Below are 27,516 nucleotides of genomic sequence, written 5' to 3'. Positions count from 1 at the left end.
GGGTTCAGGGGGACCCTCAAGGGAAGACCTGGGGAAGGACCAGTTAGACTGCCCTTCTCTTGAACCCCTCAGACAGCAGGCTGCTGCTGAGGCTGCTGGGAACGCCACAGGTACCCACAAGGTATACTGCGAAGATGGACTCCTGTACACTGAGTCAAGAGACCCCAAGCCTGGCATGACCAGGAGGCTGGTTGTACCCTTGTCTCAGCGTGGTTTCCTACTTACCTTGGCCCACGAGATTCCCTTAGCAGGTCACTTAGGCCAGACGAAAACGTGGGACAGGCTTGTCTCACACTTTCACTGGCCTCACATGAACGAAGATACCAAGGAGTTTTGCCGCTCCTGTGTCACTTGCCAAGCCAGTGGTAAGTCAGGTGGCACGACAAAGGCCCCCCTTATACCAATGCCTGTGGTGGGGGTGCCCTTTGAACGGGTGGGGATCGACATCGTCGGTCCCATGGAACCACCTACAGCATCAGGGCACAAGTTTATACTGGTGGTAGTGGATCATGCCACCAGGTATCCTGAAGCTATTCCCCTTAGGACCACTACAGCGCCTGTTGTGGCAAGAGCCCTAGTTGGAGTGTTCTCCAGAGTGGGCTTCCCTAAGGAGGTCGTCTCCGACAGAGGTGCAAACTTTATGTCGAGCTACTTAACTGCTATGTGGAAGGAATGTGGTGTCAACTACAAGTTCACTACACCCTATCATCCACAATGCAATGGGCTTGTTGAGAGATTCAACAGGACCCTAAAAGGGATGATTCATGGACTACCGGAAAAGCTTCGGCGTAGATGGGACGTCCTGATCCCCTGCCTCTTGTTCGCCTACAGAGAAGTCCCGCAGAAGGGGGTTGGCTACAGCCCTTTTGAACTTTTGTACGGGCATCCTGTAAGGGGACCCCTGTGTTTGGTGAAGGAAGGATGGGAGAGACCTCTCAAAAAGCCTGCAGCCAACATAGTGGACTATGTGCTTGGCCTCCGCTCGCGGATGGCTGAATACATGGAAAAGGCATCTGAAAACCTTAAGGCCAGCCAAGAACTCCAAAAAGCTTGGCATGACCAAAAGGCTGTCTTGACTGTTTACCAGCCCGGACAGAAGGTGTGGGTGTTGGAGCCAGTGGCCCCAGCAGCACTCAAGGACAAATGGTCCGGGCCCTACACCATCCTGGAGAAAAAGGGAGAGGTCACCTACCTGGTCGACCTGGGAACTCCCCGGAGCCCCCACAGGGTGCTTCATGTCAACAGGCTAAAAGCATATGTCGACAGGAAGGACATGAGTTTGCTCATGGCCCTAGATGAGGGACAGGAAGAGGAGAGTGACCCTCTCCCCGACCTGCTCACTCAGAATCCTGACGATGGCTCGGTAGATGGTGTTGTCTTTTGTGGCAGCCTCTCCGAACATCAACAGAGCGACTGTAAACAGGTTCTTCAGTCGTTCAGACATATGTTTTCTCTAACACCCAGTCAGACCGATTGGTGCACCCATGAGGTTGACACTGGTGACAGCTTGCCCGTCAAGAGTAAAATCTACAGGCAGCCTGATCACGTTAGAGACTGCATCAAGAGTGAAGTGCAGAAAATGTTGGAGCTGGGAGTCATTGAACCCTCGGATAGCCCTTGGGCTAGTCCCGTAGTTCTAGTGCCGAAACCTCACACCCAGGGTGGTAAGAGAGAGATGAGGTTTTGCGTAGACTACAGGGGTCTCAATGCAGTCACTAAGACTGACGCCCACCCAATACCAAGGGCAGACGAGCTTATCGATAGATTGGCTTCGGCCAACTACTTAAGTACGTTTGACCTGACAGCTGGGTATTGGCAAATCAGGTTAGCTGAGGACGCCAAGCCTAAAACCGCATTTTCAACCCCTGGTGGGCATTATCAGTTCGTGGTAATGCCCTTTGGTCTGAAAAATGCACCTGCCACCTTCCAACGGTTGGTGAATCAAGTCCTTACTGGGCTGGATGACTTCTGTGCGGCGTATCTTGACGATATCGCTGTCTTTAGCTCCACCTGGGAGGATCACCTGGTCCACCTGCGGAAGACGTTAGAGGCACTGCAAGCAGCAGGTCTCACTATCAAGGCCACCAAGTGCCAGATAGGGCAGACACAGGTTGTATACCTGGGCCACCTTGTAGGTGGGGGTCAGGTTCAGCCACTGGAGAGCAAGATACAGTCAATCAGGGACTGGGCTCCTCCAACCACCCAGACTCAGGTTCGAGCTTTCTTGGGCCTGACTGGTTACTATAGGAAGTTTGTCAGGAACTATGGTTCCATTGTGACACCATTAAACGAACTGACAAGTAAGAAAATGCCAAAAAAGGTTCAGTGGACAGCGAGCTGTCAAAAAGCATTCGATGACCTAAAGCAGGCCATGTGCACGGCGCCTATCCTCAAGAGTCCGGACTACTCCAAACCATTCATTGTCCAAACAGATGCTTCTGAGTTGGGTGTGGGAGCTGTTCTTTCTCAACTGAATTTTGATGGTCAAGACCAGCCCATTGCTTTTATAAGCAGAAGGCTGACCCCTAGAGAGAAGAATTGGTCAGCTATTGAGAGGGAGGCCTTTGCTGTGGTTTGGGCCCTGAAGAAGCTGAGGCCATACTTGTTTGGCACTCACTTCAAGATTCAGACCGACCATAAGCCCCTCTTGTGGCTAAATCAGATGAAGGGTGAAAACCCCAAACTGCTTAGGTGGTCCATTTCCCTACAGGGGATGGACTTTACAGTGGAACATAGACCTGGTACTGATCATGGCAATGCCGATGGGCTCTCCAGATATTTCCACTTAGAACAAGAAGACTCACCTGGTCAAGGTTAGCTTATTGTTCCGACGTTTGGGGGGGGGTCATGTAGGAGAGTAGGGTCTGCAATCCTATGATCACCCAGATTTTTTGCTTTTGTTTCACTGGTTTACGACTTTCTCCGGCTGTGGGCCTGCTAATCAGACCCACAGCCTGGCTGTTCTCTTTCTAAATTACGATATGTACCCTAGGTGCATTTACCAATTGGTACTGGGCCACCTTATCAGACCCCGTAACGCAGGGCATAGGTGTACCCAGGGCCGCCAGGGGCTGAAGCATGTATTATGCCACCCCTGGCTGGCCTCCTAAATTTGACACAACTGGCTGCACGACAGCTGGGGCGAAGACGTGTAACCACCCTTCGCTTTAGGTATAGTAGCTCTATATCTAACCATACAATGGACACCCGAGTTCCTATCAGTCACTCCTATGGCAGGCCTTAACGATCCTGAAGGCAGAGTGCGTGGGCTCGTGTGAGCTAGGTTCAGGCCCGAGCCGAGCCCGGTTGCAGCTTGCGGAATCAAGACCCAATAGCTGTTCCATGATAACGCGTACCATATCGGTAACTCCGGTGTCGCGTTATCAAGGCATGTCGAGTAAGGTGTCATACGAATCGGGGTGCTGCCCTCTCACCAATTCTGGCGATGAGGTTAGCATCCCACCCTTCTAGAGGGACACGACATGTACGTAACTGTGAACCCCGGTTAAAGTTAACTGAAGCCTCAGCTCCACAAAATGGATGCTGCCACCACAGACACGAGTCTGACCTCCTGCTGCTGGGAGTCCTTCCAGCGAGGAGCACTTGGACAAAGGGTTTCCTGTCGAGGGCGGTGTTCGCACCGTCCCAGACAGGGTTTGTGTATTCTGGGTAGGTAGGGCTTTGGCGAGAAGGTGACTGCGGAGTGGCACCCCGGTGCTCACTACGCATCTGCCGGTTAGAACCAGTTCCAGGGGCGACAGCCCTGGCCTGGGGAAAGTCCGGCAGGGGAGAGGGGTGTAACTACCCCCCTTCCTGGTCCCACCCTTAGGGCAGGACCTAGTCATGTACCCACCCCTTTCTTTCGAATAAAGACCGGAGCGGGGACCCTTCCAAATTAGATCATCTTTGACTCAAGAACTACTTTCTACGAAAGGACATTCAAGACTCTTCTCAAGATTTCTCCCTTGTGGCTAAGGAGTAGTCACCCTGCATCAGCGGGCACCAACTAAGAACTCTGCGGTTTGCTGTAAGTCCTTCCTCAAGGAATCCGACGGCCCAGCTCGACGAGAACCGGCTTCCCTGGCACCTCTGACCTCTACCCACGTCATCAGCTCAGCTGTGATCTGTGGGTGCGACGAGACCTCGAGGGACCGGCCATCATCAGAACCTGCACGCTCTTAAAACCAGCACGACCATCGAGGTAACTCTCTGGTGAGTGCTCTGGGGTCCGAGAAGCCCCGACCCTGAGCCGCTCCAGCACCGAAGTGCAGTCTCCCAGCATCTCCACGATCTGCGTGGGGCCCTTCTGCTCGCTGCTCAGCACGTTGTCTGGTCACTAGCCGCTGGCTTGTGCCCTTCTGTGACGACATCCGAGAATCATCACTGCTGGTCTGGTTGCTCCAGACTGGCCCTTGCTTCCATCTTTGCGAGAAGCACCCCGGACCCTCCTGGTCCACTCAAGACGCCATCTTAGGCCCACCACGTGGCCCTGAGATCTGCCAAGGCTTGTTGCCCCATCCTGGGCCCAGCGACGCCGACAGCATCATCCTTCGTGGGACAGCTCGCACCTCCACCGTGGTCGCCGACAACGCCTCCTGGTCCGTGAGACTGCAGAGCCTAGCGTCGCCCACTCACCTGGTCGAGGTGACGGCCAACCGGTGCCTTCCTGGTACCCTCTGACTACTGGCTAGTAGTACGAACTTGGTCCCCTCTGCTTTCAGGTTTCATCAATCTCCGATCCAGGCTTGGATCTCTACGAACTATTCAGCACTGGTCGCCGGCCAGCAACTCCTTTTCTTCCGGCTCCTGGCTCGTCAGCGAAGACCCCGACGCCTGTAAGACTTGTGCAGCCGCAGCCCTCGTGGCTAGGTAACTCGGCATTTCGGTGCCTGCATAGCCTCCTTACTCTAGGGTCCTGAGTCCCTCGCTTCCGACTTGCCTTATCGGGTCCGCCCGAGACCTTAATCTTTCCGTGTCCTCGGACACTTGTTTTAATTGTGCACTTGAAGTATTTGCTAAAGAGATTTGGTTTGTGCTTAGTACCCTGTCCTCATAAAGAGTACAGGGCTGTTGTGATTCTTAATAAATATACTGTTTATTTTCATAACACTTGTGTGGTGTCCTTTCACTGGGTGTTCAAGGGGTACATGTGTGGTAAACAGCTGGCTTAACACGCCCTCTCGAGTCTTTAGCCTTAGACTGCTCGTATCCACGCTACTAGGATAGCTGGTCTATAGGTTGACTTACAACCAAACACCATAAGGGTCGTTGGAACGATACATAGCGGTCGCTAGAATAGCGAACGTTGCATATCGGGCCAACTTCTCACAACATTAATGCTACCACCATTAGTTTCCTTGATATTCAGATTAACATCAAAGCAGGGCTTATAGAAACAAGCTTATTTCAAAAACCAACTGCAGGAAATACCCTGCTTCTTGCAAGTAGCTTTCACCCCAGCCACACCATAGCCAGCTTACCCTATGGCGAATTCCTCAGAGTAAAAAGAGCATGCAGTACGACTCTTGCATGCGCGGAAGCTCTCACTTGATAAGCGTGGCTCAAATCCACCCGAGTGACTTACCGCACTCACCTATAATTACCATATAGGAAGTCAGCCGGACAGTGGAGAAGAATAAACAAAAGTCTTTATTAGGCCAAACAACACTCATATGAGAGGGCCCTGTCCGACCTCACTCCTAGGAGTGCGAACGAGAGGACTGACTCTCTGCATCACAGCAATACATTATAATGCAATACAGTAACGAGGGGTACGCCCCTTGTGGAAAATCACCGAGCCTCAGACCAGTGTACAATGCTCTCATACAGCAGGCATCTGCACCTGCAAGGGATACATTATTATTTCTACTCAAGGCCATGGAGCTCGGCTTCGGCGTCTCTGGGCATGAGAACATTACTGATAAAGACTTGTTAGTTTCGGCCACAGTAAGCTGAGAAACGAAAACTGCTGTCTTAGTACATTTCTGTATTCCTGCGGGAGGGGCATATGAGCGAGCAGGACCCGCAGGCACTGAGGGTTCACGCAAAATGGTGGCACACAGTCTAAGCTAAGAAGCTAATATGATCACACGTACATTTGAATATAAAAAGAAGTAAGAATAATAATTCAGCATAGGTGCATATATGAATTACATTAGTTAGTCATATGATGCTAATTCGCACATTATCATAGGGTAATTAGAGCATCGAAAAGTGAATTCTATCAGACCCTCCTTTTAGCATCATTGGCTAACTATAGCCTCATTTATTTGCAAAAGGTAGTGCCGACATCCATTCTAGGGGTAATACTTCATATCTTAGTCTAGAACATCTTCCGCAATAAACATTAACCAACTTGCATCAGCAGGAATTTCAGTAATCCTAGAAGTGGTATATTGACCAGGTAACTTCTTTTTAGGACGTATATTTGCAGCACACATTGAACAACATGGAGGGAGGCAATATATGCAAAGGCAGCAAGTCAGAATTACACTCACCACTCCAACCAAACCCATCAATATTTTCCAACCCCAGGAAGAAAAGGCACCCCAGAGCCACCCTTGTAGAGACCATGTCCCATTATCTTGGTGTAGTTCAGTCGCTAATCTATGCAATTTTTGTACTGCCAAGTTAACAGTCGGGGCGGAGTCAGGGATATAAACACAGCAAGATGTCCCGATGACGCGACAGGCCCCGCCCCTATCAGCTAGTATGACGTCAAGGACCATCCTGTTCTGGATCGTGAATAATCTCATAGCCTGAATCTCAACAGATATGTTAGTCGTAATGTCAGCCTCAGTTAGAACCACCTTTTCCATCACCCTAGACAGTCGTCTAATAGCTCTACTGTTAAATATCGGGCCCCAGAAAGGTAGCAAACCCTTAGAGAAATCAGTCCATTGCTGATACGAGGTGTCCGTCTGGTCGACGTCATCTACCTGAAGTTCCCTCCTTTTACGCTGCTCTAGCGGCTGTTCCTGAGGACTGGGGAATCGTCGATGAGTTTTGTGGTAATCAGAGGGAGCCACATACACAGGAGGAATCATATAGGCCAGGTAGCACACCCCACCCCAACCCTCGGGCAACCATAAGTATCCATTATCACCGCAAACAAAATAGACACTGGGTGGGGCAATCAAAGAGGGGCTAACGAGCAGGCGTATTGAAGCAGTCACATTACAAGAGCTATTACCAACTTTTATGGGACCCCTTCCCTCTATACAGAAAAATGGAGAAGGACCCACCACAGCCAGGGGTATCAAAGACTTGGAACTGTCGTTACTCTTTGGGGGATGCCTATAAGACAAAGTGGCGTTCAATTTCATGAAACTATCCCTAAGTCGATCAGTATCATTAGGTGTCAAGAATCGACCCAACTTTTTCTCACATGTCTCTATAAAAGTCTGGTCAAAACGTCCGTCAGTATATATTCGTCCAAGGGAAGCTGAAGTCAAAGGCCGCACTCGCATTGTCATTGTCCACCCCCTATTCTGCAGGCGTGGAGTCAGAGAATCTGGCTGCTGGAAATATTTAACAAGACCTATAAGAGTATACCACCCCACACAACTATTCACTGGCGTTAAAGGGAGAGCGAGGAATCTATCTTTTTTATAGGCAGCAGAAGGTAAAAGCCCGCAAACCCAACAATCTGTCAAGTTGGTAGTGGCGTGTGCATGGTGCAAAATCTTAATGAAAACATTGTCCTTGTAATTTTTTCTCATCATTCTCTCACCATAATCAACAGTAATCATATTATGTTCTGGAACAGCGGTGGGTGTGGGTGCAAACACATAAACGGGATAATGTTTATCTAGGAAAAACAGTATTCCAAGAGTCACTAGAAAGGCAATCAAAATGACAATTATAACCACTATTTTTCCCTTTCGGGGAAGGGCCAACCAGGGGGAATCAGGCTCAGGTCTCGGGGGAGCTGCAAAGGGCTGCTCCTCATCAGGAATGGGCCGCCCAAAGGGATACATTCTGTATACTCTTAGCACCAAAAATCAAAAATAAAAAATAAAAATCACTACTACTAAAAAAATAGTCCCAGACAATCCTCAACCGGCCAGAGGGGTTCTTCAACCCTTAAAAAGGGATCTTCTCCCTGTGTCCTTCAAAGCCTCACAGGCAGGCTTTTACCGTCCATACCTAATTCCACCGTTGCTGTTCAACAATTTGAAACGAGGGAAGCACTTAATTTGGGCCCCGCACCACTCTATAGTCTCAAAGAACACAATCTTCGGCTAAACACCAGGGCTCTTACAAGTCCATCCCTGCCACTAAATCTTCTGTATTCAGAATGTCCACTAAGCCCTTCTTCCAGTGTTTAGTCCATCATATTTCAGCACTATTTCTTATTTTCTTCGGGGCCTCAAATTATAGCGAGTGCTCCCTGGCACTTCGGGATCAGTAAACAAAGCAGGTGTATCAGTGGCAGATGCTGGACTTTCTGGTGTCTCTTCACTAGCAACAAGGGGAGTGGTAGAGCTCACAGTATTCTCAATTCCGCTTCGCTCTTCTCCAATCAGTGAAGCATCCGAGAAAGGAACATACCTCGGGATATTTTCATGTTCTTCATCAGCAATGCCATCCTTTACCCATTGGTCATAGGGCAACGGGAGCGGAACCCTCTTCACATGTGAGGCATGGGTCCACGCCTTCCTTCCGTCGATCCGAAGCACCGTGCGCGTGGTGAGGAGCACCTGGCGCGGCTCTGACCACCTTGGTTCCAGACAAGACTTCCGCTGGTATCGTCGCACCACGACCCAATCCCCTGGGTGGATGGTGTGTCCAGGCCCCTCCGGCAACGGCTTCAGAGTGTCTGCTACCTGCTGATGAATAGAACGAAGATCTTTAGTCAAAGCATACAGATAATCTGTCAACAGAGGGTAAGGAACTTCTGAAAAACATTTAGGTCGGGGCACTCCCCAGATATTGGCCGGGCGGCCAAATACCACCTCGTGCGGGGAGACGCCCATTTTTGCATTTACAGTGACTCTCGTTGAAAGCAAAGCTAAGGGAAGTGCGTCTGGCCAACGGAGACCTGTACTCTCACATATTTTGGCCATCTTTAACTTGAGCGTGCCGTTAAACCGTTCCACCAGTCCTGCCGCCTGAGGATGCAAGGCTGAGTGGAACTTCTGGGTGATGTGTAGACCTTTGCATATATTTTTCACTAATTCAGCATTAAAGGACGTGCCATTATCACTCCAGATCACCCTAGGTAATCCGAAGTGGGAGAAATACTCTTTGATCAACATTTTAGCAGTAGAAATGGCTGTACAATCTTTCGTAGCGTACGCCTCCACCCACCTACTAAAAGCACATACGACTACAAGGACATATTTCAAGTTATTGACCCTTTCCATTTCGATGTAATCCATCTGGATCACCTCGAAAGGGAAAGAGGGGGGTGCAAAATTTCCAGTTGGGACAGGAGTACCCTTTCCAGGATTGTGTCTCAAACACACCATACACTGACGAACCAAATTGGTGGCCATTTTAGAGATATTTTTATTACTCCACACCGGGTCTAACAGCTTGCAGATACCCTTGGCACTCACATGGGCAGGGCCATGCGCCATCGTCACTACTGGAAGAACATACGCATTCGGTAGCAGCCATCGTCTCTTGTCTGTCGTGTCTGTCCAACATTCATCCGCATCCAGTCGTCCCTGCCCATCCTTCCATGCTCTCAATTCCTCGTCTGTCGCTTTTCCTTGTATGTTCTTGACACTCTGTACAGTGTCTGCAAACATATGGACATCTGGGACCCATCTAGCTGGCCCTGCCACAAACATCCGTGGTAATTTTTCTCTAGCAGTTTCCTTTGCTGTCTCATCGGCAAAAGCATTGCCTCTTCCCACATCATCCACTATCGTCTTGTGTGCGCTACATTTTATCACAGCCAGTCTTTTGGGTAGTGTCAGTGCCGTTAGCAGTCGTAATATCAGTGGACCATGCTGTATGCGCTGTCCGTGAGAAGTCAGAAATCCCCGTTCTGCCCAAAGTCGCCCATAATTATGAGCCACGCCAAAGGCGTATTGGCTATCAGTGTAAATGTTCACATCCAGCCCCTCACTCAACTCGCATGCTCTCAGTAAGGCAATAATTTCGGCCGCCTGGGCAGAATTGTAAGGTATTCTAGAAGTCTCTACCACCGTCTGTAATGTTGTTATTGCATATGCTGCTGTCGATGTACCGTCTGGTAATTTAAAACAGGATCCATCAACATACAATTCCCCATCTGGTTCGTCCAAGGGCCTGTCTGTCAGACCCACCCTCCCCTTTGTTTCCTCTTCAGTCCTGTACAGACAGTCATGTATGTCATCGTCTTTTGTATCTGTGTCTGTAGGGATAGGTAACAAGGTGGCGGGGTTCAATGTAGCACACCTTTTAATCGTTACATGGGGTGCAAAAAGAGTCATCTCGTAACCCGTCAGACGAGCACTAGTTAAATGCTGCGTCTGTGTCCTGTTCAACAAAATGTCCACAGCATGCGGTACCATTACTGTGAGGTCTGACCCCAGCACGAGCCCTGCCGATTGTCTTATGGAGACCGCAGCAGCCGCTGTGGCTCTCAAACAGCTCGGCAGCGCTCTTGCTACGTTATCGAGCATGGCGGAAAAATACGCGCATGGTCTCTGCTTCCCCCCAAAACACTGAGTTAAGACAGACAACGCGCAACCTTCCGCCTCGTGCACGTAAAGAACAAAAGGCTTCTGGTAATCAGGTGTTCCGAGAACTGGCGCAGAACACAAAGACGTTTTTAGTGACTCAAACGCTTCCTGACATGCGGGGGTCCAGGGTAAGGGCTCGCGCACTTCTTTGGTAGTCAGATACAATAGGGGTTTTGTTAGTAACGCATAGTTAGTTATCCACTGACGACAATACGATGTTATGCCTAAGAACGCGCGCACCTCTCGCTGCGTGTTAGGGACCTGCATGTTAGTGATCGCTTTTATGCGCTCTGGCGTCAGTCTCCTCCCCACTTTCGAAAGGAGGTGACCGAGATAGGTGACCTCCGTTCGACAGTATTGAAATTTCGGGAGGGACACTTTATGCCCCCTTTTAGCCAAATGGTGTAACAATTTCACAGTAGCATCCCGACAACCCTGCTCATCGTCCGATGCTATTAGGATATCATCCACATATTGCAAAATGACGTTGCCAGGTGGAAGTTCCAGGTCATCCAATTGTGCCTTTAGAGCCTGACTATATATGCTCGGACTCTCCGTGTACCCCTGAGGAATTCTCTTGAAGCGGAAGCTTCGGCCAGCCAATGAGAATCCGAAGAGGTAACGGCTGTCTTCATGTACTGGAATACTGAAGAAAGCGTTTTTCAAATCTAGGACAGAGAAATATTTGGCCGAAGGTGGAATCATAGTCAATATTGTAGTGATGTCCGAGACCACCGGATATTGTGGCTCCACTACTCTATTTACTTGCCGTAAATCAATCACAAATCTATAAACATCAGGAGTATTATCAGTAGCATCAGGTGACCGTCTTTTAAGTATAGGCAAAATAGGACTGTTACATATGTTCGAATCAGTCTCTTCCACTACTCCAGACTGTATTAAATCTTGTATTATTTGTAACAAGGCCTTCTCTCCCTCCCTAGGTATTCTGTATTGTGGAACTCTGGGCAATTTGGCTCCCACCTTCACTCTTATTGTCACCGGGGCAATATCCATTTTTCCTACATCATTATCACTGACAGCCCACAAGCTGTCGGGTATGCCTCGGAACTCAGGTGGCAGCGGGTCGTCTTTTGAAAAGCACTGTAGTGGGCGGGCAACATTCGGGCCTAGAGTAAGGTACACGCCATCCGGAGAACAATAGATGGTGGCATGCAATCTCTTCAATAAATCTAAACCCAGCAAATTTTCTCCACAATTTGATGTCAATAAAAACGGTGAATCAACAGTAAAAGGGCCAATCGTTAACGTGAGAGGTTTAGAAATGGGGCTAATCACCGGAGTTCCCGCGAAACCCACGGATATGTTATTCTTGCCAGACAGAGCCGCCCCTGGGACCCGAGAACGAGCCACTGAACTTTTCATTGCACCCGTATCCACTAGAAATTTCTGTTGAGACCCCATTAAGTCAGCTTCGACATAAGGTCCCCTCTGATCAACTTCCATAAGTACTGGTCCCATGCTCTGTCCTACGCTGTCCTAGTTGTGGGAGAACCCTGTCAAGTCGTCCACCGAGTAATCATCGTTGTAGTACTGACCCCCGCTCCTCTGCGACTGTTGTCTATCTGCCCCGTTGTCAAAGTAATTGCCTCCCGGTCTCCCGCCTCCTTCTGATCGCGCAGCCTGTCTCCCAAAATCACCACTACCTCGTCCTCGTCCTCTTCCTGGACCGGCACCTGACTGGAGCAGTGGGCAATCTCGCCACCAATGCCCTTCCTGCTTACACTTGGCGCACTGGTTCGGTCCCAGCCTTTCCCTACTCTCACCTCTCCCAAAACCACCTCCGCGACTCAGCGCCGCACCTCTCCCCCTGCCTCTTGCCACCTGCTGCAACAAAACCCTTGTCTTTAAATCCTTAGCCTTCTTTTCCTGCTTGTCCTTGTTCTCATTTTCCCTATGTTCGTAATATTGCGCCATACTTAGTATTCCCGAAGGAGAGGACGTCGTCCACGTGCTCTCCGACGCTTGCAGTCTAGCTGATATTTCAGGTAATAAATTTGTGACAAACCTGTTAACAAAGAGCCGTAACCCTCCATCCTGTGACACATCCTGCCCACTAAAATCCATGAACGTTTCCTCAAACCTCGTAAAGAAATCTGAGACCGCTTCATCCTTTTTCTGCTTACAAGCCGTCAACTTGTCCCAATCTACCTTTTTCGGGGGGATAAGGGAGTGCATATACTTTATTATGCGCCCTGGTAAAGCTAATATTTCAGCCTTCGGCTTCTCCCCTGGCTTGCGCTCCTTGTCCCAATCCTGTAACTCCTGCCATGTACCTCCCAGTTCCTCCTTATGATCCGTACCTTTCACTTGCCGCCACACATCAACCGGGACCAAAAGCCCGAAAAACAATTCAACATCGGCCAACGTCATCACCGTAGAAGACGCCGCTTCCGTAAGCTCTTTGTAATAGGCAGTCGGATTCTTTCTAGAATCCGGCAGCTGGGCCTTCAATGACAACACCTCACTTCTCTTCCATGGCGTATACACCCATTGCTCCTGGAAATGTGCATCAATTCTGTTCCTTGTAACAGCCTTCGTGACCGGGTCTAACAACTCGGGGACCTCGGGGTGAAAAATAGGGTGCACCTCGCGCATTGGGTGGAGACCTGGGAAGTGGGGTGTACCAGCAGAGGGTAATTCATTCCTGTATTGCAATAGCGCACGCAGACTACTCATCACTTCTTTCACCCCTGTGTTCGTTCTATATGCTCCAGCCTGTATATCTCGTAAAACCGCCGGGGCCACACCTCCATATCCCTGCTCCCATAGCGGTATCAATACATTAGACATGTGCCACAAAGCGTGCTGCTGCATCAAGGGCTCAAAATCTTTCATGGTGGACCAAATATCTTCGAACGAATAGATATTATTCCTGGCCCACTGACATGCCTGATTAGCCACCATACTCTTTTCATCTAAACCAACCGTAGAACGCGTAAGCAACTTCCGTACCTGTGAGAGTAATCCGCTACCTGCGCCTCGACTCGGCGTTAGCATCTCCTGACTGGGGGTGGTACTAGCTGAAACAGTAGGGAGTGCTAAAGAAAATGGTGAGGGTGCAGGTGAAGTGGTCTGGAGTAGAGAAACGAGGGGTGTCGAGGGCGGGGATAGTTGGGGGGCACTCGCTGAAGGACCTGGAACGGCACTACTAGGGGCCGAAAGTGGCAAGGAGGGGTACAAGGGTTGTGGGGCATAAGGGGGAGGGGGTCGGGCATTCAAAATGTCCTCCATCTCATCTGGGTCGTCCTCTCGCACTACATAACTTTTATTTTCTTTCAACCTACAAAGTCTATCTGCGCGCTCCATACGTAGTGCATTCTCATTCCCCACCTGTTCCCTCGCTTTCTGCGCCATAGTCTGGGTGGACTTTTTATACTCCTCTTTCTCCTCTCGCATCTTGCGTTTCCTGGCCTCTTTCTGCCACACTCGCAAAGAGTCGAACATACTCTGACGGCTACGCCTAGCAAACAGTTTGTCTTGCAAATAATCCAACTTAGCTTCATCAAAAGAACCCGTCAAAGGCCATTGTAAATCCACATTATCAGCAGTGTACCGATGCCACAAAGTACCAAACAAAATCGGGGCCAGTCCATGTTTAACATACATATCAAAACTCGGTGTCCCTTCAGGGGGTGCAGGTTGGCTCTCGGCCAGTCTAGTATCTGAGGGTCGACAACAGCATCCAAAACATCGTAACTTGCTAAAACACGGCATCTTTACTTTGATGTAAAAGTAGCACTTCTCCACTGACTACTTTTACCTTGAATCACAACTCGAGTTCATTCACACACACACATATAGACGAACATCAGAGAACCACGTACACATATACAATATCTCCAAACACGTGTTACCAAATGGGACAAGGCCCGTCGACCAAGTCCTGGGGAACCTGGACTCTACCGCAGACCGAACAGTACGCTAACTGTTCTGAGGACGGGGAACAGATCCGCCACCCGTGCGGCACTATGGATCGCTGCGCACTTTACCGCGGGAAACCCAGGTCTCACCTCCACTGAATCACCACACTAGGGTTCAGGGTAAGTACCGGAGTCTACCCACAATGAGCCACGCCTTCACCACAGTACCATTCGGTCGGATCGCTACAAACAATTACCTCGAAATACGTCCCCAACCCCGTCAAGTCTGTCAGAGCACCAACTCGTACTCTGAGTTCCCCGGAGCACACTAGCCCCAGGAGCACACCGGCTCCTCAAACCATCGGAGACACTCTAGTCTCCCGGAACACTCCCGTTCTTGCAACAATCACAGGTGGACCACTCACCTTCCGTAGGCGGCACCGACCTCTACCGTTCTCCACCTCCGGCTGCCAAGACCAACACGGTCAGCTTCGAGTTCCGCCTTCTGGACCCCGGCGTAAGATCCGAACCGGGACCTCTCCCGATCAGCAGGGTGGGGCAGCGCTGCGAGAACCAAGCTCGGCATCAGATGGGTACCCGGGCCCACCGTGCCGACCAGCGGGTCCCCGGTCTTCTGCTACCCACTTACGGGTGAGAAAGATCCTTATCGCGGGGTCCCTATTCGGGCGCCATCTGATAAGCGTGGCTCAAATCCACCCGAGTGACATACCGCACTCACCTATAATTACCATATAGGAAGTCAGCCGGACAGTGGAGAAGAATAAACAAAAGTCTTTATTAGGCCAAACAACACTCATATGAGAGGGCCCTGTCCGACCTCACTCCTAGGAGTGCGAACGAGAGGACTGACTCTCTGCATCACAGCAATACATTATAATGCAATACAGTAACGAGGGGTACGCCCCTTGTGGAAAATCACCGAGCCTCAGACCAGTGTACAATGCTCTCATACAGCAGGCATCTGCACCTGCAAGGGATACATTATTATCTCTACTCAAGGCCATGGAGCTCGGCTTCGGCGTCTCTGGGCATGAGAACATTACTGATAAAGACTTGTTAGTTTCGGCCACAGTAAGCTGAGAAACGAAAACTGCTGTCTTAGTACATTTCTGTATTCCTGCGGGAGGGGCATATGAGCGAGCAGGACCCGCAGGCACTGAGGGTTCACGCAAAATGGTGGCACACAGGCTAAGCTAAGAAGCTAATATGATCACACGTACATTTGAATATAAAAAGAAGTAAGAATAATAATTCAGCATAGGTGCATATATGAATTACATTAGTTAGTCATATGATGCTAATTCGCACATCATCATAGGGTAATTAGAGCATCGAAAAGTGAATTCTATCACACTGCAACCAAACTCAAACTGTTGGAGAGGGGCTATAGGGAAAAGAACCTAGTAGCTACCCTACGTAAGGTTGCTTCAGTGAAAAGAGAAACCTTGTTGTTACCGAGGGCAGACAACATAAGTGAAGAAATTCCAAATACAATAAATACATGTGGAGTGAAAGAAAAACCTAACAATACATGTAGATTCATTTCAACCTTTAGCAGGCAATCTAAAGTTATCAGAAAAATTGTAAATAAAGAATGGCTGATTGTGATGACAGATGGGATCCTAAAAGATATTTATACTACCAAGTCCAATTTTACATTTCGCAAAGCCCATTCAATGAAATCCGATTTGGTTAAAATTAGTCCAGAGATGTTGGCTGCTTTTTAGGTGAAAAATAGATTGTATAACTGACTGATTAAGTATATCTTAATGAGTACATGGGTTAGTGAGTAATGTTTAAATATATACATATCTGTATCAGTCTCTCAGTTTCTGTGTAAGTGGCTGCATGTGTTGGTGAGTACCTATATGAGTGATACATAATGTCTATATAGGTTATTGTTTGTTTGATTATTAGTTGGAGTGTCTGAGTGTCTAAGTATCAATATGCTTTGTTGGGAGATCTTACGTAGTGCATAGATGCATGAATGAGTGACTTACTGTTTGTGTTGTAGGCAGCATATATGCTGGACTGTATGGGTGAGTGAGTGTGTGTGGTGAGTAGGTATATAGGTTATTATTTGTTTTTTTTCTGTATGAGTGTATATTAAGCATGGGCGAATTTTGCGAATCTGGCGTTCGCGAATTTTGCGAATTTGCGAACTAGCCAATCCGCAAAATCCGCGAATTCTCGCGAATTTGCGGATTTTTTTTGTGTTCGCAAGGATTTCTGCCAGATCACAAGGATTTCTGCCAGTTCGCGAGGGTTTTGTACCAGTTAGCAATTGCGAACTTACATGTCGGCTCGCAACGGTCACGATTATGTTGTTTCTACGTCTGGTTCATCATCACAGGTTCCCAGAACCCTCTGTTTCACCCCTGCCACCCTCTGTTTTACCCATACCATCCTCTGGTGCATCAATGCCACCCTCTGGTTCATCATCACTGTAGATTATGGGGGGGAAAAGCAAGCACACCTGCCTGCTTCAACTGACATGAATTAATTTGGGGTTGATTTATTAATGTGTCACTGTTTTAAAATTCCAGTCTGGCACCTGCTTCCTTATCTGTAATTTGCTTTCTGTTGCATTGCAATTTTTTTTCCAGGACCTTTGTGGCCTACTTGTAGCTATTCTATGAGCCTGCTGTGAGGGTCAGATCAGGGTCATATAATTGTTGCAACTAGCAACTGAACTCTGGAGGGGCCCTTGTCAGGAAGCACTACAGGGAATGGTTACTAATGATGAGTTTGAACTTTTGAACCTGCTGAATGCTTTTTTTGTGTTCGCAAGCATTTCTGCCAGTTCGCAAGGATTTCTGCCAGTTCGCAAGGATTTCTGCCAGTTCGCGAGGGTTTTGTACCAGTTCGCAATTGCGAACTTACACCGCACGCAGCAAAAAATCCGCTGCGTGCGAATTTGCGGATTTTGCGGGAAATTCGCGGATCTCGCGGATTGCGAATTTACCAAAAATCCGCAAAATCCGCGAGCGTAACGGATTTTCCGCCCATGCTTAGTGTGTATATGACTGTCTAAGTGAATGAATAACTGTTTTAATAGTGTATTTCTGAGTAAGTACATATGTTTTAAACTAGTACATATAAGTTATGTGTGAGTAACTCTATGGTTGAGTGTCGGTGTGTAACAGGATGATCAGGATGTATCAGTGTATAAGAACATATAGTGACTGAATACATATATGAGTGACTGTATATAATATATGAGTGACTGTATTTGTCTGTTGATGAATAAGTGGTTGTGTATATAGATCTTCAAATTACTAAATAGGTGTGTTCTAAGTGGCATTGGCATGGCTATTGTATTGAAAATGTTATTTTCTATTTTTGAGTGTGTGTAATAAAGGTTATATTAGGGTGAGTGAAGGTCTGCCACTCTTCCACAAGGATGATGTCATCAGTGATGTCATTTGAGATGTCATCAGTGATGTCATGAGTGATGTCACTGACCATGTCATGAGTGATGTAATATGTGAAGTCATCAGCAGTGCATTGCGGGCGCGCGAGTTATAGTTAGCTGAAGTAACTATAACGGGGGAATTTCATTGGTTTTATATGAGTAAAATATCCAGCTAACTATAGCATGTGTCAAACCTATGGTTTTTTCAGTGAATTTCATAGGTTTTGTAAATACTACTTCCTAACTATAACGTGTGTAAAACCTATGGTTTTTTCAGTGAATTTCATAGGTTTTTTAAATGCAACTTCCTAACTATAACATGTTTAAAACCTATGGTTTTTTCAGTGAATTTCATAGGTTTTTTGAATGCTACTTCCTAACTATAATAGGTTTAAAACCTATGGTTTTTTCAGTGAATTTCAAAGGTTTTGTAAATGCTAATTCCTAACTATACCGTGTGTTGTACAATTGTGGTCGAATGTGTGCATGGTTTCATCTCTCTTGATATACGATGGACGTCGGCTGTTTGATGTACAACAATCCTTTAACCCCTCCCACGCTTATGACGGAACCGCTCCGTCATAGCCCTCGGGTGGGCTGCGCTGGTGACGGAGTGGTTCCATAATGGCCCGCCCGGCACTAAGCATGAGCGAATTTTGCGGATCTCGCGTTCGCGAATTTTGCGGATTTGCGGATTCGCAATCCGCAAAATCCGCGAATTCCCGCGAATTTGCGGATTTTTTTTTTTTTGTGTTCGCCCGTGTTTCTGCCAGTTCGCGAGGGTTTTTACAATTTCGCAATTTGCGAACTTACCTGTCGGGTCGCAAGTTTTGCGAACTTGTTGTTTCTACGTGTCCAGCCTGTTTGGGACACTCTTCTTCATCACTGCCACTCTCTGTCACCACTGCCACTCTCTGACTACTCATGCCACCCTCTGGCCCACCCATGCCACCCTCTGTTTCATCACCACACCCTCTGGTTGTCCAGTGTACATTATTTTCGGCAAAGCAAAGCACACCTTCCCTGCCTCAAGTGACCTGAATTAATTTGGGGCTGATTAATGTGTCACAGAATATTTTTTTAGCTGGCACCTGCTTCCTTAGTGCGCCCTGATTAGTGATCTTTTGCACTTGCTAAGTGCTTTCATTGTTGCAAAATTAGTTACAACACCTGCCCTGCCCCAACTGACAATAATGAATTAGGAGCTGATTAATGGATTTTAACTTCCAGCCTGGCTCCTGCTTGTCTCCCTTAGCTGTAATTCAGGACCTTTGTGGCATATGTGTAACTATTCTGAGGTTCAGAGCAGGGTCACATAATAGTTTCAACTGGCAACTGAACTCTGGAGGGGCCCCTCAGGAAGCACTACAGGAAATGGCTACTAATGATGAGCCTGAACTTTTGAACCTGGTAAGTAGTTACTTTCAGTTTTGCTAAGATCGTATTTCTGCAATTTTGCACTTATTCGCGGGGCGCGAACTCACGCGAACAGTGCGAGCAGTGCGAGCAAAATCCGCTGCTCGCGGATTTGCGGATTTTGCGGGAGATTCGCGAATCTCGCGGATTGCGAATTTCCCGAAAATCCGCAAAATCCGCGAGCGGAACGGATTTTCCGCCCATGCCTACCCGGCACTGATTTCGCGGGCGCGCGAGTTATAGTTAGCTGAAGTAACTATAACGGGGGAATTTCATTGGCTTTATATGAGTAAAATATCCTGCTAACTATAACATGTGTCAAACCTATGGTTTTTTCAGTGAATTTCATAGGTTTTGTAAATGCTACTTCCTAACTATAACGTGTGTAAAACCTATGTTTTTTTCAGTGAATTTCATAGGTTTTTTAAATGCAACTTCCTAACTATAACGTGTTTAAAACCTATGGTTTTTTCAGTGAATTTCATAGGTTTTTTGAATGCTACTTCCGAACTATAACGGGTTTAAAACCTATGGTTTTTTCAGTGAATTTCAAAGGTTTTGTAAATGCTAATTCCTAACTATACTGTGTGTTGTACAATTGTGGTCGAATGTGTGCATTGTTTCATCTCTCTTGATATACGATGGACGTCGGCTGTTTGATGTACAACAATCCTTTAACCCCTCCCACGCTTATGACGGAACCGCTCCGTCATAGCCCTCGGGTGGGATGCGCTGGTGACGGAGTGGTTCCGTAATGGCTCGCCCGGCACGCCTGCGCGGTGCTGATTTCGCGCCTGCGCTGACGTTCTGAAGAATGGGCGGGATCATGATGGAACCAGATGCGTCACGTTGTAAATAGCCCACACCATGACGCATCTTTTGCACCGCCGCTGCGTCACAAAAGTGACGCAACGGCGGCGCAAAACAGGTGTAAGGGGCTTGTAAATCTGCCCCAAGGTGTCTAAAGGTAGGGTAGTGAGTTAAGGGAAATTAAAAATATGGGAAGAGCAGTATGGAAAAGAAAGTAAAGGAGGAGGAGTGACAGAAGGGGAGTGAGGATGGACATATGTAAGGAGAGTAAGGGACAAAGAGAGATACATTGAGAAGGTTAGGGGAATGAAGGTAAAAGAAATGGAAAGATGGTGAGGGAAGGGGATTTGAGGATGATAAAAGGGAGGTAAGTGACCCCTAATCGAGGGGTGCACGCACGGTGTGCGCACCCCGCGATTTTTAAAAAAAAATAATATTTTTTTTGCCTTGGGGGTCCCTGTGGGACCCCCTGAGCAGGCCTAGGGGGTCAGGGTGCTTCTACCCTGCCCCCTTTTTGAGTTCTACACCTTGGCTTTTCTGCTTTCCTGTGCCTCAGTCTACCGAGGCACAAGATGGCTGCCAACAATTTCTGTTTTAGAGTGTGGACAGACAGTGGCAGCCAATCAGCATGAAGCTCGTGCACGGCAACGTGCGCGCACGGTGCGCGCACCCGTGCGCGCTTATAGATATATAATTGATTTTAACTTTAATTTTCTCAGCAACTACTGGAGGGATTTACACCATTTAAACAAAAGCGTGATCTGCGTACCAGACCCTACCATTTTCCCAAATTTGGTGTAATTCCGTTCAGCGGTTCGGGCTGTAGCCGTGTCTAAACGTCCTATGGAAATTAACATGGGGAAAACACGTTTTGGGACCTCCCTTTTTTCTCGGCCCCCGCTTGACGAATCTTCCCGAGATTTTCAGGGAAGGAGCGGAGCGTAGCGAGCCATCTTCTTTGAGAAATTCGCGGAGATTCATCAACCGGCGCTAAAGTTATTCCCAATAGAATGTTGCGGATTTCCTATGGAAACTAGGTCCTCACTATAACTACCTACTGGCGGTAGCCAGTAGGTAATATATTTTTATATATATATATATATATATATATATATATATATATATATATATATACCACATCAAGTACATATAGGTTGCGATAGTAATGCTCTGACGAATCTGTAAACATACCCAAGTCTAAGCACTTTATCGCATCACAGGGGTAGAGCATAGCCCACTACCCCTCATGGGAAACCCCTGTTAAATAAAGGGAGTCATAGACAATCTGGTTAATGCACATGTACAGTTATCCACAAGCCAACAGCCTTGATTTCCTTTCTTATGTATGGTTGTATGAAGGAATCGCCACGTGTAATATTCACACAAAGGTTGAAGAACTCTAAGTTCCAATATAATGCTTCTTATACTGGAAGGTTTACCGATGTATTCTCCATGAGCTGCTCTGCTCCATTAAACCCCAGCATGGAGTAGAGAAAAACAAGGTACGTATGTGCTATTCCAGAACACAAAATAATAGGGGAAGATCCAGTAATTATCAAAACATCATCTCCCCCGTCGGCCGGCAATACTAACCGAGTTAAGATCCAAAAGAAAGGTTACTAGGAACTGAAAGCAAAACACAGTGCGACTGGCCTCCAAGCCGAAGCACCGTAACTAAGAAATCTCAGCAACCTGCTGAGAACAGAACCTGGTGCCGAGCGCCCTTACCGCATCAGACAACAAGACCGGACTTCAATGCAGGCAATCCTGGCAGCACGAAGGAATTCCCGACACCGATCCCCGGCATCGCTTCCCATTTATGCGTCCTCTCGCGATGTCTGACGCGACTCGCGGAGGATCATGGGAACTGTAGTTCAGAGCTCGCGGACTGCAGGGAAATGTAGTTCGGACCGGGCGTGATCGTAACACTTATTTGCCTTGTAATTATGTGATTATTGCTTTTTTTTTTTGTATTCTTACTCGATGTCGTCATTGCTCTTATGTCCTTCCTTCCTTCATTTTTGTAAAGCGCTCTGATATTCTTCGGGATCTTGTTTGCACTTTATAAAGCTTTATAAATAAATAAAATAAAAATAGGGGAACGTCAACTGTTTTATATGTTATCTTCGGTTGAAATGGTTTACGCTTACATTTTTAACCCAAGGAAAGAAGAGGATTCCCTTGAAACAAAGCTAAGTGGAGGTTTAGGATACTAAACCTTACAGTGTCAAAGGTATATACAACAGAAACATATGAAAGTTAAAAATTCATTTATTTTGAATAAATTAAAACACACAATAGGGCAGACTAATCTGTGATGAGTCCTATGCCGCTCCCACATTTCCTTCTGGCAGCATGAACTTCCTTATCTCCAGGTGAGCCCACGCTGAGAATCGGTAGATCTGCACCCCCTCGCCTTAGATCGTGTCCACACTATACAGAGAGCTGTAATACTCATTATTGTTTCACCTATTGTGTCTTTTATTCAGCTCCCATCCGCCCTACCTGCGTATTATCTAAGATTGCTCCATTTCCCGGCCCCTCTGCATTACCGGAATCCAGACACAGTAGCTCTCTTGGCATCTTGTCCAGGTGAGTTCATCTACGAGACCTTTTCCATCTGCCCGCTCACTTAGTGGCTTTTAACCTCTGCCTATGTATCATGGGGGGAAAATAACCCTCTTTTGAAATATGCCTTATTGTTTATCTAGTGCTCCCCAAGTAACGGAAGCCTCCTCCTTTAAAAATCCTGTCTGAATTGATCGACCATAATTTCACCATTGATCAGTTTTCCACCAGTCTACTAGGTAAGTATTCCTCCTGGCTTTCCTGTTCCCTGAATCCCCCCATTCCCTACTCTGACGCTCCCATTTTATGAACCCCAGATTCAACTAGGAGTCTAACTGTAGCAGGGGTGCCCTTGTCTTTTATCCTTCTAGTGTGATCCTTCCTTTCTTCATTCCCGGAATCTTCGCTACTTATCTCCACGACCCCCTGAAAGGACCCTGTCATTTAGACTCTCGACCTTCATTCACCTCAGGCATGATCCTAGAACATATTCTTCCATAACATACCTTAGCCTGGGAAGAAGATCTGGACCAGGTCACTTAAAACTAAAAGGGACTTTAATTATGAGAACGTGCAATATGAAGTATGATTGAGAAATGTCTGTAGTTTGGTGAGAGATTCTCCGTGTCTTCACCGACTTAACCCCGGCGGATTGGACTATCTGCCAGTCCTCGGGGGATGTTACCCTGGGAGCTACCTGTGAATGCCTAGACCAAGACCACCTCTCGATGTGTCCCATATTCTTGATGTTCATTACATATCTTGAAATAGTATCTGAATGTCCACCATGGGAAATTCTATGAGAATTCTGAAAATGTGTAAATCTGTATCATGCCAAACATGTGTAATGTTAACCTTTTAATGTGTGATATATCTAAATATCCTTTATTTGAATTTTTTCAGTTTGTTCCCCTCCCCCCTCACTTCTGCCAGCCCTGACGAAGGTGCCCCACACCGAAACGCGCTTTGGCGTTATTACAGCGTTTACCATCAGGAACGGCAACAATATTTCATCTTCTTGCCTTCCCCAAAGTGTACCCGCGTCTATGCAACCATAATCCCACCTCCTTTTTGTTGCAGGCCAAACGTTAATCACCTGTATGAAGTGACTGAATGTGTTAGAGTATGAATGATTTTTTAGATGCGAGTGCCTGTTGAGCCCCCCGTTTTATCCCCTGGAGTGAGTGGAACACTGTATTTTTCTATGTACGTTTGTCTATGAATTTACTTCCGTCCATGAAATGATGAACAGCACTGATGGTTTTATGAATTTTTGTATTTACTATTCTTTGAATACCTTGCTAATATGATTAACTGCACTAAATCAAACACAATAAAAAATATATATTTTCTATAAAGAATGATTTGACTGTGGTCCATTCACCTGCTTGGTCTCGGGCATTCACTTGATATTGCTCCCCCCAATCAAAACTGGATCCCACTTGGGGCCACTATTCATCGTCCTTGGCAGGGTGATTTTTTCTATTTGCGCAGACTAATCTGGATCCCTAAGAATAAAACACAATAAAACAATTCACTCAATAATGACCAGCACTATCGAGAACAGACAAAATGGGTACAACATGAAAAATTGTTGGTTACAACTTGTACATTCCTACTCAGTGGTTAAACAACCAGTGTTGTACTGCTACGACATCAGCATATCAAATCTGGTTTTGGAGACTTGAATTGTACAGTAAGTAGCGTCGACACGTTTCGGTGGGTTCTCTTATTGGTTACCACCTTTATCAAGACAAGATTTATTCTGTCCTCACCAGGGAATGTTTACACTCGCCCCTGAGTTGAAAGATGGACTATTATTAGTCTTCAGAGTTAACTTCTTGAAGCCAGAAAGCAGTATCACTTGAGCATTCTAAAGTATCTGCTACCAGTGGGTTGTCCTGTTATGCCTGTTGTGATTCGAGTAAGTTCCCCTTGATTCGCCGTTCCAAGTATATTTGGCGAAGTGAAAAAAGATAGTTTTTTTTCTGTTTTTTTTTAAAGACTAGGCCAGAGTTGCCATTTGGGGTGTTTGTGAAGTCCCAGCTAAGGCAGCTTGTTTTTAGAGTTAGTCCCTTCTGGTCTCTTTCTCCCTCTTGGCTATTTCAGTAATTATCTACTTGAATGGCACGGGATTCCAATGTCCATCTAGTAGTCTATCCTGGCCTTTGTTAAAGTACCTATTCCTTAAGAAATTTTTCTGCCGTCTGTTGGGGTCCGCCTTGAATGCTTACATTTTTAATACAGTGTAACAGCAAACACATGATGGACAGAATACTGACAATGCAAACCTTCTCCCCCAGTCAAAAGATCTGGGTTAAATCCATTGTTTTTTGCCCACTACGCCACCCCAGTTTGGACCCAGCCATATGCAAATCAGCCTTGACCCTGTGCCTCATGGGAACAGTCCATACCGAACTGCCAGGCCAGGACCTCCCTGGACGGGAAGTAAGCATCCTGGGACCGGTTTCAGGGTATGTCCCCCTTCTTCAGCCAGGCTAGCTTGTTCCCATTCAGCGCAGGGTCAAGACTGATTTGCATATGGCTGTGTTCAAACTTGAATGGCATGGTGAGCAAAAAAAGATGGATTTAGACCCAGATCTCTGTACTGGGGTGAATGTATGACATTGTTCTGCATTCTATCCATCAATTGTTCTTTTTGTATGTGTTACTGTTGTATATTGATTCTTCTTGTAATATGGCTGACAGTAGTCATTAGCCCTTTCTCAGTGTTTTCACCTTCTCATCTTCCCAGAATACCTGTGAGTGTTCTAATCTGTACCAGGGTGTTCTACCAGTGTCAGTTGATGGTCTGGCCAGCTGGCGAGGTTTTGTACTCAGCTGTGTCCTACAATAAATCTACATGTAATCAACTAGAAGTATCCTGTCATCTATCAACATTTTATTTACAACATTTTGGCGACATTTTCTGCTGACCAGACAAGAGAAGAAACCATCAAACACAGCCTAGGCTACACCTCGCGAAAAGAACCCACTGCGGTCCACCTATCTGCTGCCAGTAACATTATCAAAGGAAGCTTGAATCCAGATGAATGAGGAAAAACTCAAAGGAATTTAAAACAAGAAAAGAACTGTGAGTACATTAATCATCTCTGGCAGTGCAGCGCAATTTTAACTGTGGCAAGAAGTAAGGTGTAGGAAAATTAAAGCGGTGATGTAACAAGAAATTTTTGAAGCGCTGTGAAAAAGGAAGAAACCTGCCGCAAGTATTTGTATCGACTCGAGATTTTAAGGAACCTGTCTAAAGTGGCAACTAAAGTGAACTAACTACATCACAAATAGCTGCAGCTAAAACCACGAAGAGAAGTAACTGCCAAAGCGGTGTAACTCATCAACAGAATGAAATGAAACCAGTATCTTTAAGAAATTTCTCTGCTTCCTGTAATCTTACAACTGATGTCTCAGACACGAGAAACTGCACAGGTGGGAGCGTAGTACCTTTAAAGTTCAAATCACAGCTGCTGTATAAAAAAAAAGAGAGAATCTCTTGGAAAAATTGGAAACAGGCTGCCTTAAACGATTGAACATAACGGAGAAAGGAAAGAAGATTCTGCCTCTGTGTTGGTCTGTACTTCCCCATTTCAATATGATGACGTATTAAAATCTCCATTGGTCTCAGCGAAGGAGCTGCAACCGTGAGTACTCTCCTCATTTTAAAGCTGCCTGACATTCTTCCACATATGCTTCATGGTATCCTGGCAACCTTTTTCTCTATCATTCAGTGACGTCAGCAGACAATCTCGGCCAGGAGAACAATCGTTGGGAAGTGACAGGAAGTGACGCCTCACGCATGCGCAATACGCGCGTTTCAAGCCTCACTCTCGTTCTTCCTTCTGAGGCGGCCATTTCAGGTTCACAGAAAGGTTAGTTAGTGTCCGGCAGCACTGAGGTGCGAGTTATTCAGGCAAAACGGAGTTCCTATTTGTTGAATGCTAGCAGAATATTTTTCGCTTATCAAAAGATTTGCAAGGTATGTTTATACAAATTTTGAACAGAATATTTACAGCATTTTGAGTGATTGAAAGGAGGAACATTTTTTCCCAAATGTATTCGTTGGAATGTTGCCGAAATTATAGGAAGGCTAACACATTCTAATTTTGGCATTCTTCATCAATTGTATTTGTTGGAATGTTACCATTTGTACTGAACTGCTGCAATTAAGCTTTACACATTGCGGGTACTTCTCGTGTTGCCATATCCATCAATAGGGTTTAGTTCAATCTGCATGCAGAATCTTTCACTCAACAGCATTTAACTCGGCAGATCTGTGCACTCGTATGTGTATTTGGAGACAGTTTTGGTGTGAATTCCTTCACAACAGTGCCATCTTGTGGAATTATTAAGTATTTTTGTTTGGCTTGTATCAAAACCAGGATCACAACGGAGATATTAAGAACAGAGTAAGCGATTCTTATGTATTAGTTTCGTGAGAAGGACATTTCTGTACAGGAATGTATTTGTAAGATCTTAAACACAGAGTTCTTGCGGACTAATGTCTAATAACTAACTGTGTACAGAATCTTAAGAAAGTCAAAGAGCAGGGCAAAATTTTGTTCATAACTGAGCCGAAGAAGCGAGGAGACAGAGGTAAAAGAAACTGGACTGGATAAAAGCTGTTCCAAAAAATAAAATATTGACAATGGTCAAAGAGGAGACAAGGTTGTCCCCGAACAAGGAGCGGAATGTCTCAGTACAAAGATGG

This window comes from Lissotriton vulgaris, chromosome 6 (genome assembly GCF_964263255.1).
Source record: "Lissotriton vulgaris chromosome 6, aLisVul1.2, whole genome shotgun sequence".
Taxonomy (NCBI): domain Eukaryota; kingdom Metazoa; phylum Chordata; class Amphibia; order Caudata; family Salamandridae; genus Lissotriton; species Lissotriton vulgaris.
This window is presented reverse-complemented; position numbering follows the sequence as displayed.